The 24,675-nt window shown below is 47.1% G+C and overlaps 1 protein-coding gene across 1 annotated transcript in view; it reads right to left on the bottom strand.

Annotated features, from left to right (window-relative positions):
• Positions 1 to 24,675, bottom strand: part of LOC146856261 (volume-regulated anion channel subunit LRRC8C-like) — a 149,041-nt gene that overhangs the window by 26,525 nt on the left and 97,841 nt on the right. The window lies entirely within an intron of this gene.

Here is a 24,675-nt window from a genome sequence, read left to right as displayed (position 1 = left end):
GAAGCCCAGGCGGCGCAGCTGGAGGATGCCCAGGCTATCATCTACAATGATGACTCCGCCCGTCAGCTTACCCTGATCCGAGAAGAAATTCAGCGGATCTCGATGGAGTCCGCTAAAATGCTCTGGCGCTCTTCGGTCGCGCGGGTGTATGGTTGGGATGACAAAAATGGCAAACTTCTCCACAATCTGGTGTCCTATCCTAGAGCCAATCGCATTATTCCCGAGATTCGGGATGGAACCGGAGCTCATCACACCACCTCCCAAGACAACCCTTTATGCAGCCCGTCCTCCCCAGTCCTCACTGGCGGCTCTGCTGTTCGAGACCGGGACTCAATAGCCCTGCCTCTCCCAGACAGATTCCGAGGCTCTGGACCGGCCATTCACCCCGGAAGAGATACATGGGGCTATCTCACTATTGCGCTCCGCCAAAATGCCCGGGCCCGACGGTTACCCCCAAGAATATTATGAGGCCTACCGAGACACATTGGTTCCGTACCTACAAGACCTGTTCAAGCATGTAGTCGAAGTGGGGGCCTTCCCACCAGAGACAGATGTGGCCTCCATAGTAGTCCTCCAGAAGACGCAGCCGCCCTCCCTTTTATTTACGGACTACCATCCCATCTCCCTTATCAATACCGAAATTAAACACTTCGCCACCGTGGTGGCCCAACGGCTCCGTCCCCACTTGCAAGAACTGGTGCATCCCGATCAATGCGGCTTCATGCCCGCCCGGGGGACCCAACATTGTATACGCCGTCTTCACCTCGCCCTTGCGCATCGCCATCTCCTCACCCCGTATCTTGCACTGCTTTTCCTAGACTTTGAAAAAGCATTTGATACGGTGGATTGGGGTTATCTGGGGGACGTGTTGGAGAGGATGAGCTTCAGCCTCCCTTTCCGACGCCTCGTCCGGGTCCTCTACTCCACCCCCAAGGCGAGGGTCCTCATCAACGGCGTGGTTTCGGAGGCATTCCCTGTCCGGAGGGGCACACGCCAGGGCTGCTTCTATTTGCACTAGCAATGGAACCCCTGGCGTCCCTCATCCGCCAGAACCCCCTCATTCGCGGCTGGGCTTGGGATCCACACCAGATCGCCAAAATTGCCCTGTACGCCGATGACGTCCTCCTCTTCCTGGCGGACCCGGAGAGCTCGGGTCCGTGACGTCTGGACGTCCTTTCAGGCTTCGAACGGGTCTCCGGCCTCAGGCTCAATCCGGTGACGTCCACCCTAGTTCCCTTGCACTCTTCTCGGGCGTGCTTCGACTGGCAAACGACCATCCCCCTGCGGAGGCAATCCTTCAAATATCTGGGGGTGTGGGTGGCCCTCCTCCCGGAGCTCGAGTGGGCCTTGAATATCTCGCCCCTGGTCACAAAAGCCAAGGCGAACCTCAGAAGATGGCAGACCCTTCCCCTTAACCCACTCGGTAGGAGTGCCCTTTTCAAAATGATGGTCTTCCCCCGCTTCCTATACATCCTGCAAAACGTGACCATTCATCTATCGGGCAGTTGGTTTCGGGAGCTGGACGGAGTCCTCACACAATTTTTATGGGGTGGAGGGAGAACAAGTGTGTCTCTAGCGCATTGCCACATACCCCCCTATGATGGAGGAATGGGGGTGACTAATCTCCATCTCTACTATTTGGCCACGAGGTTGATTGTGATCCACGACTGGTTCGCGGGCGGCTTCGGACGACAGATTTTGCGCAACTCCAGGCATACCTGTACGGGAGCCCAGTTCCCCAGGATCTACCCCCTGTCACTAGAACGGTGCTCATGGCATGGCGTACCGCTCTACGGTATGTTAAATGGGATCGGAAACTCACCAGGCAGATGCCTCTGTGGAGTGGGGCCTGGCTAGAAGAGGTCTCATCCCTCCAACACTTCCGTAAATGGGACCACATCGGGATCTCGCAGCTCGGGGACGTTTGGGTGGGGGACCATGTCAGATCGTTTGCAGACCTACAACACCGCCACTCCCTCCATTCCTGCCAATTCTACAAATATTTGCAGTTGAGGCAAGCTCTCCAAGTCCATATCCCGGCCCCCACCTCCCTTCCCGAATTTAGTCCCCTGGAGGCCCAAGTGATGATGGGGAACCTGGGCAGAGGGGGGGTGTCCCGGATTTATCGCTCCTTGGTGAATAATGGCCCAGCGTCCTTAGACTCGCTCCGTGCCCGGTGGGAGGGGTGGTTGGGCCACCTAGAAGACGCGGACTGGAGGGACGCCCTTATGGCACCCAAGACCCTGACCCTGACGACCTCCTCCAAGCTGCGTCTAGTCCAACTCTACTACCTCCACATGGCTTACCTCACCCCGGCGAGAATGTTCAGCGCTCGCTTGCGGTTCTCTCCAGCGTGCGCGCGTTGCACCCACTCCCCAGCCAATTTTTATCACATGGTGTGGCAGGGGTGGAGCGCGAACTTACTCAAGCTCTTGGGTGGGAGGTCCCTCATGACCCGCTGCGCCTGATCCTGGGAGTGTTCGATGGCCTTGATGGATCAAGGCCCGATAAGCGTCTTCTGGGCACGGCTGTGGTGGTGGCAAAGCGTGATATCACTGCGCTTTGGTCCCAGGCCAGGCCGCCCACCATGAGGGCCTGGAGGCGGGGGTGGACTGGTGTGGTACCCAAGAGGAGCCCCTCTTCGAGGCCCGAGGCTGCCCAGAACTCTTTGGCAAAATATGGGGCAAATGGTTTAATTTATCGCCAGTGTGAAAGGTCCAACTGGTAGTGTATGTGCTGAGCAACGGGCGCAGGCAGGGTTTCACCCACATGTGTCGTTTGAGCCAAATTGTATCCCGCTCAATACAAAGTACTTGTATAATGTGTATGTGTGCTACCAATGTGTTTTTATTCTGAAAAATTCAATAAACTTGATTATCAAAAAAAATTAGAAACGTGATAGGAGTGCATAACATAGCTCCTTGGTGACAAGTGCCACAAATACTAGAGCAGACAAGTGACACAATGGTGATGGCATGTAAATATTGCAAGACATATAACAAAGACATGTTAATAACAGACACTCATGAACCCGACTCCTGTAGTAGCCCTGCTAAGGTTAGGGATACTTCTTACCCAGATGAGACAGGACTTGTAGCGCCTTAGGTCAAGGTAGAGGACCGCATAATAACTGCGGTATAAACTGTAACACATAAGTCAGGGCAGACAAATTAGGAGCACGGCAGGAGTACCTGGAGAATCCGGAGCCTGCCGCCACAGTTTTAAATACTCACAGAGTCAGACGTGGAGATGTGTGTGTGACCTACCCCTCGCTCTGCATGCCTGGAGGTGGCGAGTGCAGGGCAGGGGCAGCTGTTTCATGCTGTGCGATGGTTTCAAGTGAAATTCATGCACCCTATCAGTGACCAGGAGTTTGATCACACAGTGCAGATCAGGGAGGTGCTGCCAATAGGTCATGTTGTATAGGAGCTGAAAAGGCGCAGCCATTTTGGCCTAGTCAGAATCTGTACAGAGAGTATGTATACTCTCACCCCAAAGAGGGTTTGTAAATCACTTTATTTTTCCCAGCTTACCCGGTAAGGGATGCAGAACTCAGGAGTCGCAGGAAATTGCTGCTGCCACGTATCAAGACGTGCCCTAATATTGAACTGTGCCACATGTAGTTGTGATCAGGTATATTCAGTTGAGGGGTGGTAGGAGCTTGGCTGCCATCTTAAAATGGTGAAAGGAAGCCAAGACGCGTTTACTAAATGTTGGTCTATGAGTATAAAATTACATCGTCTGGATGACAACACAGTCAATATGTTAAAAGATAACATGAATGTGTCCTTCCATTTTTCGTTTAAAAAGCTACTTGGCCAAAGTCAATATCTACTCGTGGCCAGGTATGTTTAGAGAGATTTTTTATTTTATTTGAAAGGTTTTATATAGCGCAAGCTACACCCGAGGGTATCAGAGCGCTTTACATCGACAATGAGAAATAAACCTGGACACAACAATAGCAATAGATGAAGCAAATTAAACACAAGGTTATACAAAAATAAAGGAGAAATTAAGATTACATATTTGGCAGATTGCGTAAATTGTAAACAGAAAACAAAAATGAGAGGGCCAGGATGAAGTTATAAGTAGCGATATAACAGTATGCCAGGGAGGACTTATTGCACATAGTAAGGGGGGAGGGTATGGTGAGCGGAGATCATGGGAGTAATTACCCCAATAATTTATTGAGAAGGTGAATTTTAAGGTTTCTTTTGAAGCTGTCGTAGGAGGGGTTGCAGCAAAGTTCTTTGGGAAGGGCGTTCCAAATGGTTGGGGCCTTGCTAAAGAAGGAGCGGGATTTCAAGGCATTTTGTTTTTAGTAGAGGGGGTATGAGAAGAAGAGTGTTGGAGCTTCTCAGCTTACGGGCATTGCCAGCTCTTTTGAGTTTGGTTGAGAGGTAGGTTGGAGCATTCTGATAGAGGGCTTTGTGCGTAATGCATGCAATTTTATAGGAGGATCTGCCGTCGAGGGGGAGCTATTTGAGGGTCTTGAGGGCAGGGGAGATGCGGTTGAGGCGGTTGCAGTTGGTTGTTAGTCTTGCTGCAAGGCTGAGGACGGATTTGATGGGGGCAAGGTGGATTTTGGGACTACCAGAGAGAAGGGCATTCCCGTAACCAATTTTGGATAGGACCAGAGATTGGATAATTAGTTTGAAGTCGTCAGCTGGTATGAAGGGTTTGATTTTTTTGAGATGTCGGAGTGTGAAGAGTGCACTTTTTACTGAGTTCTTTATATGGGAGTTGAGTGTGAGTTTATTGGTGATGCCGAGTGATTTGACAGATTCGGCGAGGGAGAGAGAACAGTTTAGGGCATTAAGGTCAGCGATCCATGTTTGGATGGGGAGAGGGTTGTTTTTGGGAGAGAAGAGGATGATCTCAGTTTTGTTAGGATTTAGTTTAAGATGGTTATTATGGAACCAGGATTGGATCTTGGTAAGTGTAGTGTTAAGGTGTAGGATATCGGCATGGGACTTTATTTTATAGTACAGTTGTGTGTCGTCAGCGTATAGGTGATAGTTGATTTTTGGGTGAAAAGGGTGTAGTATCCAGGGGGTGTTGAGGGGTGGGAGAGGGTTGGGGGTGGAGGAAAGCGCGGTCAATTTTAGCGATTTTTTCGCTGAAAAAGTTGGTGATTTCTTCACATTTGTTAGTGGAGGCCACCGGGTTAGGGAGTGTGGGTGAGGTTTGACTTCTAATAATGTTGGACAATTCTCTAGGTCTCTTTTTGGCACGAGAGAGTTGATGACGAAAGAATGATGCTTTTTCCAAAAAGATGTATTTTTTGTAGGAGGATCTTGCATTTCTGAAGAGAGCAAGCTGGGACGGGGAAGGGTGTTGTCTCCATGTTCTTTCAGCTAGTCTCAGTGAGCGTCTTTCTTTGTTAAGGTCTAGGGTGAACTATGATTTAAAGGGGACATTTTTTAGCGTTCTTGTTTTCAGGGGGGCGAGTTGCTCAAGAACCTCAGTGACAGTTTTGTTAAAGTGCTCAGTGAGTTGATTAGCATTAGCGGAGGGGGCAGTGAGACTGAGTTGGGATTGGAGTTTATATTCCAGAGTGCAGGGGGGGGGGGGCATTTGCCTAAGATTTCTGGTCACAGTTGTAGTCTTATTTTTTTGTATCGGGACAGGAGGGGCTGGAGGGAAGATCGAGAACAAGATAAGATGGTGGTCAGACCAATCGATGGGGATGATGTTGGACAAGGATGTCAGATCAAGGTTGGAGATGATGGCGTCAAGCGTAGCTCCTTTGGCATGGGTGGGGGAGCGGCAGAGCTGTTTGAGGTCGCTAATCTCAAGAAGGCTGTTGAGAAGGATAATTGCACGGTTGTTGGGTTCATTCCAGTGGAGGTTAAGATCTCCAAGGAACAGATCATTGGAGTTGGAGAGTAGCGATTTAGTAAGAAGGTCGCATAGTTCTTCGGCAAATGGATGGGATTCACCAGGAGGGTGGTATATGTTATGGAGTCGTATTGGGGGGGGGGGGGGAGGTTTTTTTTTTTTTTACATTGGCCATGGAACTTTCAGGATCAAATATTTTTATTATGAAGGGCCACACATGTGCAGGCTTCCGAGTAGGACGGTATTCTGAGAGGTTGGCGCCTGACGGATCGTGAGGACTGCACTCCCGATCTGGGATTGCAGAAGAGACACTTCTCATATATTGCATGAACTCGCAGCTGGGTCTTGACTCGCCCTGGTCTTCGGGGCGTGGGTGGGCGCTCTCTGCAGGTATGAGCAGGCTTTGTAATGGCTGCCGTGACAGTATATCCATTCCCGGGGAGGGCTCCTGGGATTCATCGGAAGACTCACACCCCTTACCATGGTACAAGTTTGGGGTTTAAAGCACTCTGCTCAGTTGGGGTAGCGGGCAGTTCTGGGACCGCCGGGCAGGGAGGGGGAGGGGAATGGGTCTCAATTTTTGATGTTACGTTTGGTATTGGTTTTTTATTGTTTTAGATCCACGAACTATATGAGGGTACTTTGCGATATACACTGTTGGTTTATCTGTAATGATACGCACTGAGGGGTTCAACTGTGCACTAAAGCATGGCACTCACACCAGACGGATTTGAGGACACAGGTACCCCCTCGCTGCCATCAGAGGCGCCAGGCACCCCCTTGCCGATCATATCCTGGAACGTTAATGGGCTGGGCAACAAGATAAAAAGAGGGCTGGTCCTCCAATATTTAAAACGTAAAGCCCCAGCAGCCGCACTAATACAAGAAACCCACCTGGTGGGGTCGGCCTGTAAGACCTTAGATAGGTGGGGATTCAAGATGATGGCCCATTCGGCGTTCACCTCTGGATCCCGGGGAGTGGGGATACTGGTACACAAAAGCTTTCCTCTGATCATTAACAGATCGTGGACCGACGATCTGGGCCGTTTCGTCGCGGTCTCCTGCCAATGGGAGGGTAGAGTTTACAACTTAGTCTCAGTCTATGTTCCACCCGCACTGCATCAAGCTGCCTTTCAAGAGATAGGAAAATTCTTACTAAACCTCCCGCACTTCACACACATTGGCGGAGTTTGCGGTGGCTTTGGGACTAGTTGATGTGTGGCGCGTAAGACACCCAGCCGAACGACAATACACTTTCCACTCTGGCGCCCATAATAGTCTCTTGAGGATCGACTAGATTATCATGCTTGGAATGACCCCGGGAACACACTTTGAGATATCCCATCTGCCGAGAGGCATCTCAGACCACTCACCTGTTCAACTAGTCTACCTCTCACGGATACCGGGCCGGAGACGACTCTTCCCTATTTACCCCGGGTATCTTAAGATTCCCAAGATAGGTAAGGGCCTCCTGCAGACTACGAGGCAATATTTCAATGAAAACGAACACTCAGTAGCTTCCCCCACCACATTTTGGGAGGCATACATACCAGTGCTCCGTGGGCACGCCATCTCTTTAGTTACCCACCACAAGCGGGAGCAACAAACACATATAGATACCCTGGAACAGGAGGTGCTGCGGGCGGAACTTGCACACACTAATAGCATAACGGATGCTACGACACTCGCCCCGAACCTGACACAACAGGAGTATAGAGCATATGCATGGTAAGCAGCGAAAGCTCGAAACACAGAAACACAGCACACGATTTACGAAATGGGGGACAAAACGGGTAAGCTTCTGGCCTGGTTGGATAGAGTCGCTGGGTGTCCCAACTAGTTAAGAATGATGGCACTACTACGGCAGACCCACAACACATAGCTGACATATTTGCGGCCCACTATGAAAAAATGTACACGTCCACAGCCACGGCCACTATAGACGATAACCTATCCTTTCTCCGGGACATCCGCATACCTACCTTATCGGACGCAGACATACAGGATTTGGAGGCGGCGTTGACTGAGGGCGAGCTGGTACGGGCGTTGGGGGCGCTTCACACAGGGAAAGCGATGGGGCCTAATGGCATACCAGTGGAATTTTACAAAAGAGCGGCCACAACTGTGGTGCCCCATCTGCTCAATATGTACAATGATAGTCTGCAGAGGGGAATGCTGCCGAGGGATCAGCGTTTAGCCACCATTGTAGTCATACATAAAGCAGGTAAGCCGCCGCAGGACTGCGCGTCATACCACCCGATATCCTTAATTAACGCAGAAGCCAAAATTCTGGCAAAGACGCTGGCACTTAGGTTGCAACCGCACCTCACCACACTGATACACCCGGACCAATCCAGGCTGTATGCCGGGTCGTAATACAGCCCTCAATCTCAGGCGTCTGAATGGAGTAATGTCCCGCATACCCACCGTCCAAGAAGATGCAGTAATCCTATCACTGGATGCACGTATGGCGTTTGACCTTGTCGAACGGCCATTTTTATTTGCGGTATTACAACGCATGGGTTTCGGCCCTAAATTTTGGGCGTGGATTCAACTCTTATACACCAAACCCCTGGCGCAGGTGGTGGCGAACGGGCGCATCTCAGGAGACTTCTCATTGGGCCGGGGCAGGAGACAGGGCTGTCCCCTGTCGCCGCTTCTCTTTGCGTTAATACTGGAACCGCTGGCTGCATGGATAAGACAGGACCAGATGATCCGCGGGATGAGGTGGGAGATGGGATGGGAGGACCGTATCTCACTTTACGCGGATGACGTCTTGTTGTACATGACGTCCCCGGCACGCTCCATTGTTAGTCTGCTAGACATCTGCACCGTGTATGGACAAGTTTCCGGATACACGATAAATTAGGAGAAATCCCTATTGTATGTCCTATACGGGTCCACTCCGAGGCTACCGCCCGGTTGAGAGCTGCAGGTGGCGACCAGGGGATTCAAATATCTGGGGATATATATTACGCCCCAACAAACACTTTTCATTGAAGAGAACCTCATGAAACCGCTTAACAAATTCCGACACGATGTGAAACACTGGAGGTCGCTACCGTTGACGCTGCTAGGCAGAGCCGCCCTATTTAAAATGATGGCGTTACCAAGATTCCTGTATGCCTTGCAAAATACTCTGTTTCCAGTCCCCCCGGAATACTTCAAGGCAATTGACGCGGAACTTACTACCTTATTATGGGACGGGAGGCCAGCACGCATAGCGATGCACAAGTTACATCGTAGCTGTTATGATGGGGGGATCGCTTTGCCCAATATAAAACTGTACTATTGGGCCGCACAGCTTATGATTATAAATCAATGGATACATGCATCACAGAAAGAGCCAGCTTTTCGACTAGACAGGTACGTCCTGCCGGCGGACCACATTCTAAGGGCCCTATACACAAACACGAGTAAGAGCACTCTTACGGGTCCGACAGCACACACAGTCAAAATATGGCACACTGCCCAACGAGCGCTGGGCTGGGAAGGTAGATTGACGCAGACAACACCGCTCTGGGAGACCCAACGGCTGGGCAAGCTATATAACACTAAGGGATTCAAACAATGGAACCTCATAGGTATCTCTAAAATAGGGGACCTTAGGGATCGTTCCTTTTGAGCAATTGAGAGAAAAGTATGACATGGCCCCCACCGAAATGTTCAGATATATGCAGGTCAGGCATGCACTGCTAAATACAATACCACTGGATACACAGCTACCGGAGACCTCGCCACTCGAGGACAGACTCCTTACGGACCACATGACCAAAAAAGCCATTTCCCAAACCTACCGTAAAATCATAAATAATCAGCGGGACCCCACAGTGTCCCTACGAGATTGCTGGCAGGAGGACGTGTGAGTACTGGACGAATCAGAGTGGCAGGAGGCATTAGCATCTCCAGAGAGGTGGCGATCTCCTCTAAACTCAAACTTGTGCTGTTGAAGATTCTTCACCGTATATCCTATACATGCACCCTGATGCACAAGTTGGGTCGAGAGCCCGACCCACTGTGCTTACGACATTGTGGGCAACCGGGCACATTTTTTCATATAATAACTTACTGGGAAAAACTCATGAGGGTCATTGCAAGAGTTGGGGAGGCGGAGGTCCCGCCTGAGCCAAAGAGGTGCCTCCTTAACATATGGGAACCAACAGATTTGAATCTGAGGATGCAGGAGTGGGCGACACTGGGGATGACGATTGCAAAACGTAATATAGCACAGAACTGGGGTTCGGGGCTGCCCCCCACATATCAACAGTGGAGAGGAGACATGGATAGTGCTATGGTGGCGGAAAGAGCGGTATACTTGCACAGGGGATGCCCCAAGAAGTGGTCTAGAATATGGGGAAAATGGAATGAATTTCGAGGAAATATATGTGAACCCCCACGGGCCGAGTCAATCTCGGATGCTAGTGTATAAAGGAGGGGTTTGTTCTTGTGGCGAGATGGGGGTAGGATGTTTAACCGTAAGCAAGGTGTTAGATGGGCTGAAATTAAAACAAAGGGGAGGTTTAGGTCCACGCAGAAGCGACACAGAAATATTGTAAAATGTATACTAAGGAGGAAATACCCTCAAGTATTATGCTGTAAAATGTAACAAGTGGATCAAATTCTATATTGCGTGGAAAAAATTTAAATATATATATTTTTATTGGCGAATAATTAGGCAAGTCTAATGCACAGCAAGCCGCCTATAACCCATTACGGGCCGGCCACAAAGTTCAGATGCATACCAAGAGGCAGGGCCTAATACATTAAAGTAGTCATCACAAAACGAGAATGATAATACACAGCATGTCGCCTACAGCCCAGGTTGGGCCGGTCGCGTATGGGGTGCAGAAGATAAAGGCCTTCCAAGTTCAGTAAGAACGCAAAAATTATTGTAGACAACTGAGAGTAATAATGACCATGGCACTGTATTGCTGAGTGCTTTAGAAGGCTTTGCATCCCAAAAAAGAGGAAACCATGAAACAGAGAGCAAGGAACATTTAGAGTTGAACAAAACCCACCTCCCCCCTCCCCTCTCTCCCCTTCCGACTAGTCCATGCTAAAAGTGCAAGATTGCTAGGTAGGATGCCTGTGGATCAATCACAATAGGATTATGGGACCTTGACCTCTCCCTTTTCGGGAGGCAATAGCTTAAGAATACGCAAGTAAGCTGGACAGGTCAATTCCCTGAAATCTTTGGACAGGATAGTAATAAATGGGGACCATGGGGCACATGCATCAAAGGTAGGAATTGCGAGTCCTTAATAGCAATTATTAAGAAATCGCTATGAAGGAGTCGCAATTACCTATGCATGTAGGTTTTGCAAAACAAATTGTGATTCCTACATATTCCTTAATAGTGAATCGCAAATTGCAATTCGCTATTAAGGAATGGCTTCGTATTCATTCCTATGGGCCTAAGGCCCATAGGAATTAATGGGATTGCATTCGCAATATGCGAGTACCAAATAGGTACTCGTAAATTACACATGCAATTTCATGGGTGCAAGGAGGCCAAAAGGCCACCCTGATGCACCCCCAAAAAATTTAAGTATGCACATGTGGTGCACACACATGCCCTAAGGGCATGTGTATGCACCACAATGCACTTTGAAAAATGCATTTATTGCATTTTTCAGAGGAATTGCAAATTACCATCAACTTGAAGTTGATGGTAATTTGTGATTCCAAATTGCGAAAACGCAATTTGCGAATGCATAATGCATTAAATTTAGGGAATAGCAATTTGTAATTCCCTAACTGCATTCGCACAATAGGTAAACACAAAATTTGCGATTACCTTTTTTGAAAATTGCTTTTGGGTTGATGAATCCCAAATGGCAAAATACTGGTCGCAAAGGGGCCGATTCTGCGAATCGGCACGTTTGCGACCGGTATTTTGCTTGATGCATGTGGCCCCATATTTTTGCATATGTTGTGGGTTCAGCATTGGCGATCATCGATAATCTTTCCATACTCAACAAGGTCAAAAGCTGATGGAGCCATTGTCTATGAACTGGGGTTTTGTTCGAGTCCCAGTTTGTCAAGAGTAGCATGTGCGCAGCATTAGGGGACATAGCTATCTGGCAGCCTCTAATGGACCAGAGTGGGTAAGTGAGAGCATTAGGGAGCCCCAGGAATATGTATGCGGGGAATCTGGGAAGCTCAGTGTTAAAAGCGCTATCTATATCATTCAGAATTGGCTCCCAGAATCTTGTGAGCTTGGGGCAATTCCACAAAAGGTGTATCAGAGACCCAGGATTGCCACAGCCTCGCCAGCACTGACCATCTCATAGCGTGTTCCATTTCTGAATGTGTACAGGGGTATGATGCCAATATGAGCAAATTTTATAGGCTGTTTCAGTGTGTCCTACATTATATGGTGTGTTGTGGGTCCAATAGAATATGTATCTCCATTCTTTGTCAGTGAGACTACGCCCAAGTTCAGCCTCCCAACGAAGCTGGCTCGGGGTCGTAAGAGTGATGGGTGCTTTCATCAAGTGGCGGTAGATTTCTAAGATAAATTTCTTGTAATGAAAGGGGGTCCAAGGTCTGCTAGCTTTAGGGCACATCTCTGTATTGAGCAACCAGTGGGTGAGTGGGTGTGAGTGAACCTGTCATGTTCCGACAAGGAGTATTGTGCTTTAGGTTGGTTAAAAGGGATCGGACCGTCGTGATCACAAAGACAGCCTATCCGCTTGCAGCCACCCGCCAACCACTGTTTGGGAATGCCCGGAGACAAACCGGGTGGAAACTCTGGGTTTGCAAATAATGGGGACATAGGAGTAGGGAAGGACGAGACCCTGACGGTTTGCACTACCCTGTCCCAAATTTTTGATGTAACGCTGGTGACCGGGGATGAGTAGAGTCCTCAAGATCTATGGGCCCGGGGATCCAAACCTCCCTCCAGATGTTCAAGCCCGCTACCGTTTGGTCCATGAAGACCCAGTGTTTTCCCGTCATTGGGCAATTCTACTCAATCAAATATCTCAGTTGAGCAGCTTGGTAGTACTGCAAGACATTAGGAACCGCCAGGCCCCCGGTTTGTTTAGTGCATTGCAGCAATGCTTTTGTAGTCTGGGCTTTGCCCTTCCCCAGAGGAAGCGATCGATCTGTTGTAACTGCCGAAGCTCCCCAGGAGGGGGAGAGAGAGAGAGCGTCTGGAAGATGAAAAGGGCCTGGGTCAGGACATTCATTTTCACTGCGGCTATCCTACCTAGCCAGGATAGAGGAAGGCGTAGCCAGAGGTCTAGGGCTTTACGAATTGCGGCCTTGAGTCTAGAGTAGTTGGCCTGTACAGTTTTAAGGAGACTTCAAGCCAACGCTAGCCCCAGGTAGGGGAGATCGGTTTCCACCCACTGGAAGTCGTACCGTGCTCGTAGAGCTTGCTCAGTGTCTTGGTGAATGGTAAGATTTAGTATTTGTGATTTCAGCAAGTTTAGCTTAAAACCTGACACAGCCCCATATGCCTCCAGCTCTGAAATAATAGCAGAAAGTGAGGAGAGGGGTCGGGTGATAGAGAATATAATGTCATCAGCATAGAGGCGAATCAAATGTTGATCAGCTCCAAACATAATACCAACTGCGTTGGGGTCGGCTCGCAGCCTCTGAGCGAAGGGTTCCATATATAGAGCAAAGAGAGCGGAAACCCTGCCTTGTGCCTCACTCCACCTGGAACCCGCTGGAGCTCACTCCGTTGACCCGGACAACTCCATTGGGTGCACTATATATGCTGTGCACGCATTTCACAAAACGCTCGCCCACCCCGAAACTCCTAAGGGTTGCGAACAAGTAGGGCCAGAGCACTCTATCGAATGCTTTCTCTGCATCGATAGTTAGTAAACGTGCCTCTTCCCAGGAGCGCTGGACTTTGTCAATGAGGTGACATACATGCTTGGTGGTTTCCCCACACTGGCCATAAAGCCAGCCTGATCTGGATCGACCAGGCCAGGCATCAGGGGATTAAGGCGATGTGCCAGGATGCTGGCAAACAGTTTTGCATCCAAATTGAGCAGGGATATCGGGTGACATGAGCTGCACTGCTGAGGGCCCTTCCTGGGCTTCGGGATGACTGAGATGGAGGTTTGCAACAATACTGATTCTGTCAGCGTCCCGGTATCCGCGAAGGAATTAAAAAGGCAAGTTAACAGGGGAGATAGTTCAGTACAGAATGTCTTCTAAAAAATAGCGCTAAATCCATCTGGGCCGGGCGATTTCATCAGCTTCAGTCTTGCAATCGCAGAGATCACCTCTTCTATTCTGATAGGCTGGTCAAGTGCCTCTGATTCTACGGTTGGAAGCGGGGTGATCGCAGCAGACTGAACGTGGGTCTGAGATTCTGAGATTGTCGCGTGTTCCCCCATGTACAAATTAGCATAAACGCCCAGAATTCAGCTGTGATGGCTGATGCATCAGATATCACCAAGCACGTCTGTGTTTGGATGGCTTTGACTGTGGTTGTGTATTGTTTGCTGCGTAAGCAATGAGCTAGTATCCGGCCCCCTTTATTAGTCCCTATTTAAAATATATGCTTGAGGCACAGCATAGCATATTCGGCTCTGTCTAGATCGAGGCGCTTGAGCTAAAGTGTCTCCTGCTCCAGCTTACCCCAGATTCTAGGAGCTCCAGTGCGCTTATGGATGGACTCAAGTTCTAATACCGATTCTTCCAACTCCTCCCTTTTATCTTTCCGGGCCTTGTTGTCATGTGCTGCTTTCGCTATAAAAGCTCCTCTAGCAACCAATTTACGGGCTTCCCAAACTGAGGAGGCAGGGACTTTACCCGTCATTAACGGACAAATAGTCAGTGATCATCTGCCTGATTGAAGTCACCAAGTCAGGAGAGTGCAACAGCGTTTCACGCAAGTGCCATTGTGGTTGTTGGGAGGGGGTGCGTGAGTTGTAAAGGTCAGTGTGCTTGCCGTGTGGTCGGACACGGAGTGGGGCTCAATGGAAGAGGCCATACTTCGGTCCCACGCCAAGGGAGAGGCTAGACGGGTGTAGGTTTTGTGCGCCAAATAGAACGTGTAGTCCCGTTCATCGACGTGCTGTAGATGCCACACATCGCGGCCAGCAAACAACTCTTAATCTCCAGACAGGTACCTAAGATCACCCCCTGGAAACACCTAGATCACCCCCTTCCCTATCCCCGCATCCAAAACTGATGTGGGAATCTCATGGTATGAATTCTGTGAGTGTCTTGCGCTAGCAAATGTGTTACTAGAAGAAAACCAATATCTCCTTGCGAGAGTTAGGAAAGTATTGCAGACCTCTTAGTGGGGTTGTTAAGGTCTTTAACATTAAGGCTAAGTAGTTTGACCTCCATAATACAAAATGTGAAGAGGACTAGGCAGGGGTAAGTTGGGAGCCCAAGAGGTTAGATGTGAAACATATGAGGGCCAAACAATCAGGGTGCGATCATAGTGGTTCGAAGGTATGCCATTCTTCCACCAAATAGTCAGTTAGAAGGGGAACCCGCAAACAACACCCCAAAACCTCAACAAAAAGTGACAAACCAAGATAAACATTTAGTCCATAGAGTCTTTTGTGACTTGGAAGTCTGGGTCCATGGGGATAAGCAAGGCAGAGCTAGCCAACATTAAACGATGTGGATTAATGCCTCCGCCCCCACCCTTATAATAACAACTCCTCTGCCAGTACACAGTACCTTATGAGGGGGGCCAACATCAGGTTTGCCTTCGCCGGAGAGGCAACGCAGCACCTCAGTCCTTTCTCTGGCCATGGTGGCCGAGTCCGGGCAGTAAAGCACGTTCCTGCCCTGGACATTCTTATCAGTCGAGGGGCATTGGGAATTCGAGTCAGGAGGTGCAAGATTGAGGATTTTGCAGACCTCGGTCAAAGAGCCTAGTTGGTGGTTTTTACCGTTCAGCTGAAAAATGAGGCAAAATGGATGGCCCCAGGAGTATGAAATGCCCTGGGAGAGGAGGTGATTGGTGGCCGGCCGGAATTCCTTCCGCTTCAGGAGGGTGGATGCCAGGTCTTGAAATAGCTGCAGAGAGTGGCCACGAAATTGTATCTTCTGGTCAGTTCTGGCAGCCCTGAGGATTGCCTCCTTCTCAGTGAAGCTATGGATACAGACGAGAATGTCCGCTGGTGGGCGAGGAGGTGCCCTGGGGAGGCCGACTATATGACATCGATCTAACTTGGTGCTGCTCGGCGCGTTGTCCTCAAGGATGCTTCCAAACAGGGCCTGGATATAGTCTCGAGATTTGTACACCTGTGGGGGTACTTATGCGTATGTTGTTCCTTCGTGACCTGTTTTCCAGGTCTGCGGCGTGAGCCTGAATGTCTAGTAGCTAATCCTGCAAGCGGATGATCTCCTGATGGAGGTCTTCTATTTCCACGTCCCTAGTCAGGGAGCTCTCCTCAAGGGCCACCACTCTCTCCCCCACTTCATTGATGTCTTGGTGCACTTCCCTTAGTTCCATCATGACATCTTTTTTAACCGTCTGTAAATCTTCCTGCAAAGATGCAAACGGTGCTTCCAGGAACTCACGGGTCACCGAGCTCTCCACATTCTCACCTTCGCCCGGTTGCTTAGAATCCTAAATTGGCGATTTCTCTTGGTGAGAATCCTTCGTGCCTTTAATCAACATGTCCTTGACAGATCTGCCTTTTTTGACTGTGGCTGTGGCCATGGCTCTCCACTCTTGGGGCGAGGGAGCAAGGGGTGTGAAATTCACAGAGGCACTGCCGAAATACTGCCTGAAGTACAATCCAGGGCAAAGCCGAAATCCAGACAAAACTAATGCGCACCACTGGTGTGTGCATACAGCCATGGATTCCCAGCGATGCCATGCAACCACCGAACTCCCAGCAGGATATCAGCCGCAAAGTCTGCTGCCCCACAGGACCTAGCACAATTCGGTTCTAGTGTCAGAAGAATAGTAGAGGGCCACAGGAAAAGAAGAGTGTATGTGCTGCTTGGCCACTTTGATGCAGGTTCCCAAAGATGTTAGGGGGCTCCAAGGTGGGCCCGAGCGATCGCAGGACCTGAGGCGCTTAAGGATGTTGCAATCTGCAATAGAACGTAGAGCCCTTCCTTGTTTCTAGCGGTAGGCCCAAGCTCCAGGCCGTAGATTTATGCAGTCACGCCCTGAAGTAGATTGTCCTGTGTCCTGTGCACCCCCCACAAGGCCTAGGAGCGGCACTGGGTATAGAGATGCAGGTGGGGGCCAGCGCAAAAACAGAGGCGTCGGAAGGAGCAGGCTGGGTCGTGGGCTCAGGCACACACCAAGTGCACTCACCACTGGTGGTCCAGGTTCCACCGATGGGCTATCAACAGGGCGCAGGCCCACTCCCGATGCACGCGCTGATAGAGGCCCATAGAGGGTAGGGCCACCAATGTAAGAGCCTCGGGCCACTGCTAGAGACGGTCCGCCTTCATTCTTCCGTCCTCGTGCACTCAGGGTCAGCGCCTCTCCAGGAGATCCCGCTCAGGCGACGACCAGGCAATTAGCCCCCGCTCCCGGCAATCCATAGAACTTTTTAAACAGAAAATGGAAGGACACATTTATGTTATCTTTTAACATCATGACTGTGTCGTCATCCAGACGTGATCATTTTATAGCCATATACAAACATTTAGTATAAATTTCTTGCCTTACCATTTTTAAGATGGCCGCCAAGTTCCCACTACTCTTAACTGAATATACCTGACCACAACTATACGCATCATAGTTCAATATTAGGGCGTGTCTTGCTACGTGGCAGTAGCCCTTTCCTGCGATTCCCGGGTTCTGCATCCTTTACCGGGTAAGCGGGGATAAGAAAAATGACAAACAAATTCCCTTTGGGGTGAGAGTATACATACTCTCTGTACAGATTGTGACTAGGTCAAAATGACTGCGCCTTTTCAGCCCCCGTACAACGCAACCTATTAGCCGCACCTCCCTGCCCCGCACTGTGGGACCAAATTCCCAGTCACTGATCGGGTGAATTAATTTCACCTAGAACCATAACACAGAATAAAACAGCTGCCCCTGCACCGCACTTGTTACCTCCAGGCAGGCAGAGCGAGGGGTAGGTCGCACGCGCATCTCCATGTCAGACTCTGTGTATTTAAAACTGTGACAGCAGATTCCCCAGGTACGCCTGATGTGTTCCTAATTTGTCTGCCCCGACTTATGTGTTACAGTTTATACTGCATTACGCGGTCCTCTGGTTTGACCTAAGGCGCTACAAGTCCTGTCTCATCTGGGTAAGAAGTATCCCTTCCCTTAAACAGGGCTACTACATCATTGTATGTTCTTACAAGTCCTTGTCACATGCCTTGCAATAGTTACATTCCATCATCATTATGTACCTTGTCTGCTCTGGTTTTTGTGACACTTTTCACCAAGGAGCTATGTTTTGCACTCCTAGCACATTTCCAACGATTCAGTATATTAATTACTTATCAATAAAAACCTTCCTATGGTTCTTAAGGCGGTGTTGATCATGTACAGACGGTATACATGTGATATTATTCTTTACATTTTTCTTCTCTTTCTTAGGTTGTAATGTGAGATCCCAATAGGGAGATTATCTGTAGGTACATTTGACCTTTTACTAACCCTTGAGATCATTTGTCATAAGCCAGTTATCATACATCCACACTCCCCGCCCTGAGTAAAGGTATGGACACTTGATTCAGTTGGCCCTGAAGAAATGCCACGGATCCTTCCTGGTCCATGCAGGCGTGAAACATGCCAACCTTTTAAGAGCTTATCAAGATACTGTCACGCTTCGTAACACTTCCCTGACAATCCACACTCACCTGCTTTTAACCTTGCCGAGAGGACAACTGATTAAAATATTTTCCGGTACCCCGTAGGCAGTTTAAAACCACTTTTTCACTGTACACACTATTGAATTCCCACACACCTGCATGCATCACAGCTAAGAGAAAGGATCTCCGCTAAAGAGACCTCTTGGGCGGCTAAGCCTGATGATGAAGCATGACACCCATATGGGTGTGTGAGGGCAACACTTTCCAATAAGGAAGATCCCCATACTTCATATACATCCCAACCAGACTTCTTCGTTAGAGCGACAGCTACCCTCTATTTGTGCATGGTGATGTAAAGCATTACAAGTCAACACTATGGGAATACATATGTATTTGCGTGGAAGCAAAGAAACTATTGAATACTATTGGTGTAGTATAAAATGTTAAGTGACAGTTGCATTGTCAAGACTGACCTTAAAATCTATGTAGGTTAATGACTGCCCTCCTACTGTCAATGCTGCTGCCAGAGAAAAACAACAGAAATTGTCTGGCGACAGCTGCACTGTCATGCCAGACCATAAGAAATTGCTGGAAATCCACTCAAAGCAGTGGTATCCCACTTGCCTTGCCTGGCATCTTGTGATAATGATAAATGTAGTGGACGACCCAATCTACCCTTGAGGGCTCGGGCAAAATTGATGAACAGGTAAAGGGTGCCATCAAGGGATTTATTGCTTAAATACAAATTGTTAAAAGTAATTGAGTTTGTAAGCCAACCTTACATATAACTGAGATTCAGAATTACACAACTAAGTATTCTAATAAATCCCTTGAAGGCACCCTTTACCTGTTCACCTTGTGATAATGGCTTCTCACCTAGTGACAGTGTGAAAGGAGTTGAAATCGTGAAACACACAGAGGCGCCAAGTTAGTTGGCAGGTCTGTTAGCTACTTCCTTTTCATGTGAAATAGCAAGCATTTGAACAAATTAAGTAAACTCCTCGAAATTCTTCCAGATTTCCAATATTAGGGTAATAAAAATGTCAAAATAAATGCACCCAGAACAAATGCAGGTGTGACACAAAAAAGGGATTGGTGAAATGCTCAAATTAATCTCCGTTACTAGGGATTACTCAGGGTGTTGCAGTCTGGTCCATTGTTTTATTTGCCTATTTTGTCACTCCAGACAGAGGCGAGCGATTTCAAAATCAGACTTGATTTTGCTGTAATAGAAAAAGTCTAGCCTGAATTGCAATGACAGGTCATCTTTAGATTGGAAAACAAGCAACCGCAAAACAATTTCAGCCTTGTTGGGCCTCATCTACTAGGAGCAGTTGAGTTCTAAGGCTCAGTGAGCAAGGAATCCAAGTGAGGGCATATGTATTCCATTTGGAGCATCACACTTGTTTAATCCTTAGACCAATTTTGCAACAACCCCTGAGTGCAGGAGTTTCAGTTGATGTCATAACTGACATATCTAGGAGTGTATATTCATGCATATGTAGCACTTTGTTGTCATCTTTAAGCCTTACAGAAACTCTGGGATCTATTGTACCCAATGAGTAAAACACATCTTAGCTGACCGAAGACAGAAAAGGGACTCAACATTACCTTTATAAACGTCGCTCAGAGTTGACCTAAGCAATCAGTAACGTGCTCCACAAAACAAAATGAGATCTCTCTATTGTCAAAGATATGGAATTTTTTTTGCATGAATTACAGAATTCTAACAAAAAGACAGACATAGGGCAACTGGTCTGAATATTGTTTGGAACATCCTAAAACTAAACATACTTTGGATAATAGAGCCTTAAAACTAATATTCCACTTCAGGATCAGACAGCCACACTCAAGGTAGGAAATCCAAGTCTTTTATTTATTTTCACTCGAGATGAAAGAAGTGTCTTTGTATATTTAGTCCATATGCTGTTGTATATCCAAATGAAACATAGGTATGTGTTCAACAAAGTATTGCCATTATACCGTGGATGATGATACTGTTCTGAGTCCTGTAGTACAACAGTTTAGAGCATTAGTATTCCAGTTCCCAAGCATTTAGCGTGGCATGTGCAAAGTTAATTCTTTTAGGGGAGCTCACGGTTCATTCCAGGGTCATGTAAAGAGAAATAGGTACTGCCATCATTGAGTTGATCTGCGTGTTTTTCTTTTGCCTCCAAGTTACCCTTAGTACTAAAACTGGGCCTCAAAATCCCAGCATCAATAGTCCTAACTCCACTTGACCTTAAAAAGAAAGCAGTACCACCTTCAGGCAGCTGGTCTGTCTGTCTCTCTGTTCCCTCCTGGTCTTCCCTTTATGGTATGTTATGCTAAGGTAGTCTTGTACGTTCACCACTGGTCTCTTGGCGCCAACAAAATATCCTGACTGGTGAAGCTGTCATTAACCAACTAAATTCCGTAAGCCTGTTTAAACAACTGGGTCTTCAGACTTTTACGGAAGCCACTGTAATCAGCTGCATGGTGAACAGTGGCAGCCCCTCTATAAGGACGGAAGAGCGCCGTACCCCCTTGCCAAACCCTCAAATAAAACGATAATAAAACGGGGTTAAACCTGTCTTATTATTGTTTTATTTTATTCCCCCTGGACCCGCCCCCAGGACTGTGACGATGACACTGTGACTGTCTCAGGCCAGCCAAACCGTCATGTGCACTGAAGCTCTCTCCAGCTGCGTTGCTGGGGCTGGAGAGACCCGGCACAGGCTTCGAGTCTGCCTGGGAGCGCTAGTTGACAGCGCTCAGACCAATCCTGACACTGCTTTCATGCAGTGTCAGGATTGGCCGCAGTGTGGCCCGGTAGCCTGTGCCCAGAAGAAGAAGGAAGAGCAGCACAATGCAGCAGGCGGCGGTAGCGGTGCTCAGGTAAGCTACTTTCCCTTTTTTCTTGCTGAGCAACATTAGGCAAACTTGCATCAACTGTATACGCATAATCCAATCTGAAAGAAATAGTCCCAATTACTAACAGCTTCCGAGCTGTTACAGATAGTAGTGTTGCTACTTTCCTCAAACTTTTTAATAGGAACATGCATTTGGAAACCAAGGAGTTCACTTTGGGCACTAGAGAGATTTCCATCGATCACCACCCCATAGCTCTCAGCTGAAGTATATGGAATCAGAGGTGAGCCCACATTGCTTGGCAAGTAAGGATGGTTCCAAACTCAGCTATTGTTATTCATCAGAACTATCTCTTTTTTATCTGTATTTAATTTCAACTCATTAGTCTCCATCCAGCTGGCAATGTATCTCATTGTATTTTGGAAATGCACATAGAAGGAAGGAGTGCGGCCTAGATCTAACAACAATCGTCACTGTAACTATGTACACAGCAGCCGCTGGATGCTAACTTCGCAATAAGAGGTTGATAGGGAGTTTTATTAAAATACAAAATAATATAGCTAAAATTATATGTGCAGTATTAATGTGCAATTTATAATGAACTGAGAAGACGTTTAAAAATATGCAATTGAAGTAGCCAGATTTACTTATTCTAGGCCTCCAAATGCTTTAAGCAGCAATGCTTCGCAAGTGGCCTGACTAGATGCGCTGAAACAGGCATACATTTTTTTTTAACTTGACCTTTACATGAACATGCCTTTAATGAATTCCACACACAAAACTCTGCAAAATATTTGTGATTAATACAATAACCTCCTGAAATGTTTCTTAAAATCTTATCGTTTAATACAATTATAAAGCATGATCACGCAAGAAATACAGTGCATGATCTAAAATGGTAAAATATTTGTTTTATTCTCTATCAGAGGATGCTGTGTTTCTTGTTGCAACAGATGTTGCGATTTTACATAGTTCATTGATAAGCTAAAATACAAGCTGTTTTATTAGAAGGTTAGGTGTGTAGTTAGGTTCATGGGAAAGGATGTTTAAATCAAAAGACCTCATGTGTAGTCAAATTGATTCAATAAAGTTGCACAATCAATGATAACTGTCTGCAGTCCATTGTGCTCCACGTGAGAAAGGAAGGAATGAGCCGTTCTCTGAAGAATACTGAAGGCTGACTGGATGAAAGGAGAAGAAGGTGAAACATATACCGCAACATTTCTTTTCGACTGTGTATAATAGTATGTGTTCGTAGAGTAGGTTTATGCTTTTGCCCAACCACTTCACATACCTATTTTCTACACCATTGGTCCAGACATTTCTGGTGGTTGCAGTTGCTACTCCTGCTGCAGGTTTATTAGTTGCGCTGAGACTCCACAGAGTTTTATAACCTCTCTTTATGGGGAGTTCTGCTTTGATAGATATTGATTTTGATTTGAATTTTGAGCTTTATGCTTGATCTCGCTCTTTTGTTTCGAACTTGAACACTTCTTTGGTCCTTGCTGACACTATTTGAGCCCCATTCTTAGAATAGGGATTCTTTCCTTTATGGAACACACTTAGGGGCAGATTTACAAGCCCCTTGCGCCACTTTTGTGTCACTTTTAACATGGGAAAAGTGACGCAAAAGTGGCGCAAGGGGCTTGTAAATCCGCCCCATAATGTTTTATTATGATTTTGATCTTACCATATTTTTAAGATCAATTCTGTTAAATGACTGAAATATTGAACTATTTGTGTAAAATATGATTTACTAAACTCTGAAATACAATAAAACCCTTAAAGACCAACTTGTTAAACTGTCATTATTAACTGAATTTGGAGTCGGGATCGTGGTTATGATTTATGTGGTGATTTGCTCCTGTTCTTCTCTAACATTGTGTCCAAAGTCTGTTGTACTATTGACCAGAGACGGAAAGATAAAGCGAACAAGGGAAAAGCAGGCTTGTGTGACTCAGTAAACGGTATTATTTAAACCAATTCCCGCTCCAGCAAATTCTGGTAGAAGAGGGAAGGTTTACGTCCTGAGAAGAGGATATATAAATATTTACCCAAGTTAGATTAATGCCCGAGTCTCAAAGGCCAATGCCCAAACTTGAAGTCTGACAAGGTGTGATCTTCGGAGGCAGATGCTGTATTGTAGTTGTGAGTATTAACAGGGTAATCCATCATGAATTGTGATTATTGTTGTTTATTTCAAGAAACTTGGAGTTTGTGTGTCGAATGATTTGATGAACTTATATGCTTACTATGGAGAAGTTGAAGAGTTATCAGGCTTGCATAGCCTAAGATTCCGGGATACTGAGATATTGATATTGAGATCGATATTGAAAAGTGTAAAATACACTTTATGTTTTTTTGTCTGCTGGTGTAGATCATGAGGTACTGTCGACTACATAATTGAGATTGGGATTATAATGATCTGTTGCGATTATACGAAGATTCATTGCTATGGGTGACTTCCCCCGATCGAGATTTCACTTACGAATGTGAAAATCTTTTTTTGGGAGAAAGTCAGAAGGTGTAAAAAACGTATTATTCCTATTGTTGAGTTGCCTTTGATAAATACATAGTGGAGCAGGAAAAGATTGTTTATTTGTTTGTTAAAAGAGTATAATTGTGTGTACGAGAGAAACTGTAAATGAAGGTGAATTGCTGCAAGGAGTGAGATCATACGCCATAGTGCACTATGCTGAGATTGGTTGGTTGGTTGGTGTACTCTCGCCCTGTGATTAGTGGATGATGACACAGAGTGCCAGGCTGTGATAGGTCAGCTGTTGTGTGGGTATTGTATTGTGATTGGTTAACAAATCTTCAAAGATATAAACTATGACCGGATTGGAGAAAGAGATTTGACGTTTACGGAATAGAATGAAAACCTTTAATTTGGATTGTATTGCTGAACTGTTTGCTGTTGAACTTTGCGAAAATCATGAAATGCCTTAAAGGATTTAAGAATTTTGTGAGAGGTGTTGTTACAATTCCAATATGGGAAGGTGAAGAAGCGCCTTCTGAGGGTACACCTTTACATTATATGACGACAAAATTAGAATTGCATACATGTTTATTTCTCCATCAATGGTGCAAGATTACTAAAAAAAGAGGGTCCATTGCGTTTTCTGAGAAAAGGTCGCTTTGAAATTAGAAATATTGAAAGGTTGAAGAAAAAGTTGTATGAAATGAAGCCATAACCTAGACATACGCAGTACGTAGCACTAAACATGTGGGAAAAGACCGCACAGGCACAGGCAAAGA

Source organism: Triturus cristatus, chromosome 4_1 (genome assembly GCF_964204655.1).
Source record: "Triturus cristatus chromosome 4_1, aTriCri1.1, whole genome shotgun sequence".
Classification (NCBI taxonomy): Eukaryota; Metazoa; Chordata; class Amphibia; order Caudata; family Salamandridae; genus Triturus; species Triturus cristatus.
Note: the sequence above shows the minus strand (reverse complement) of the source record. Positions and strands in the feature narration are given on the sequence as shown.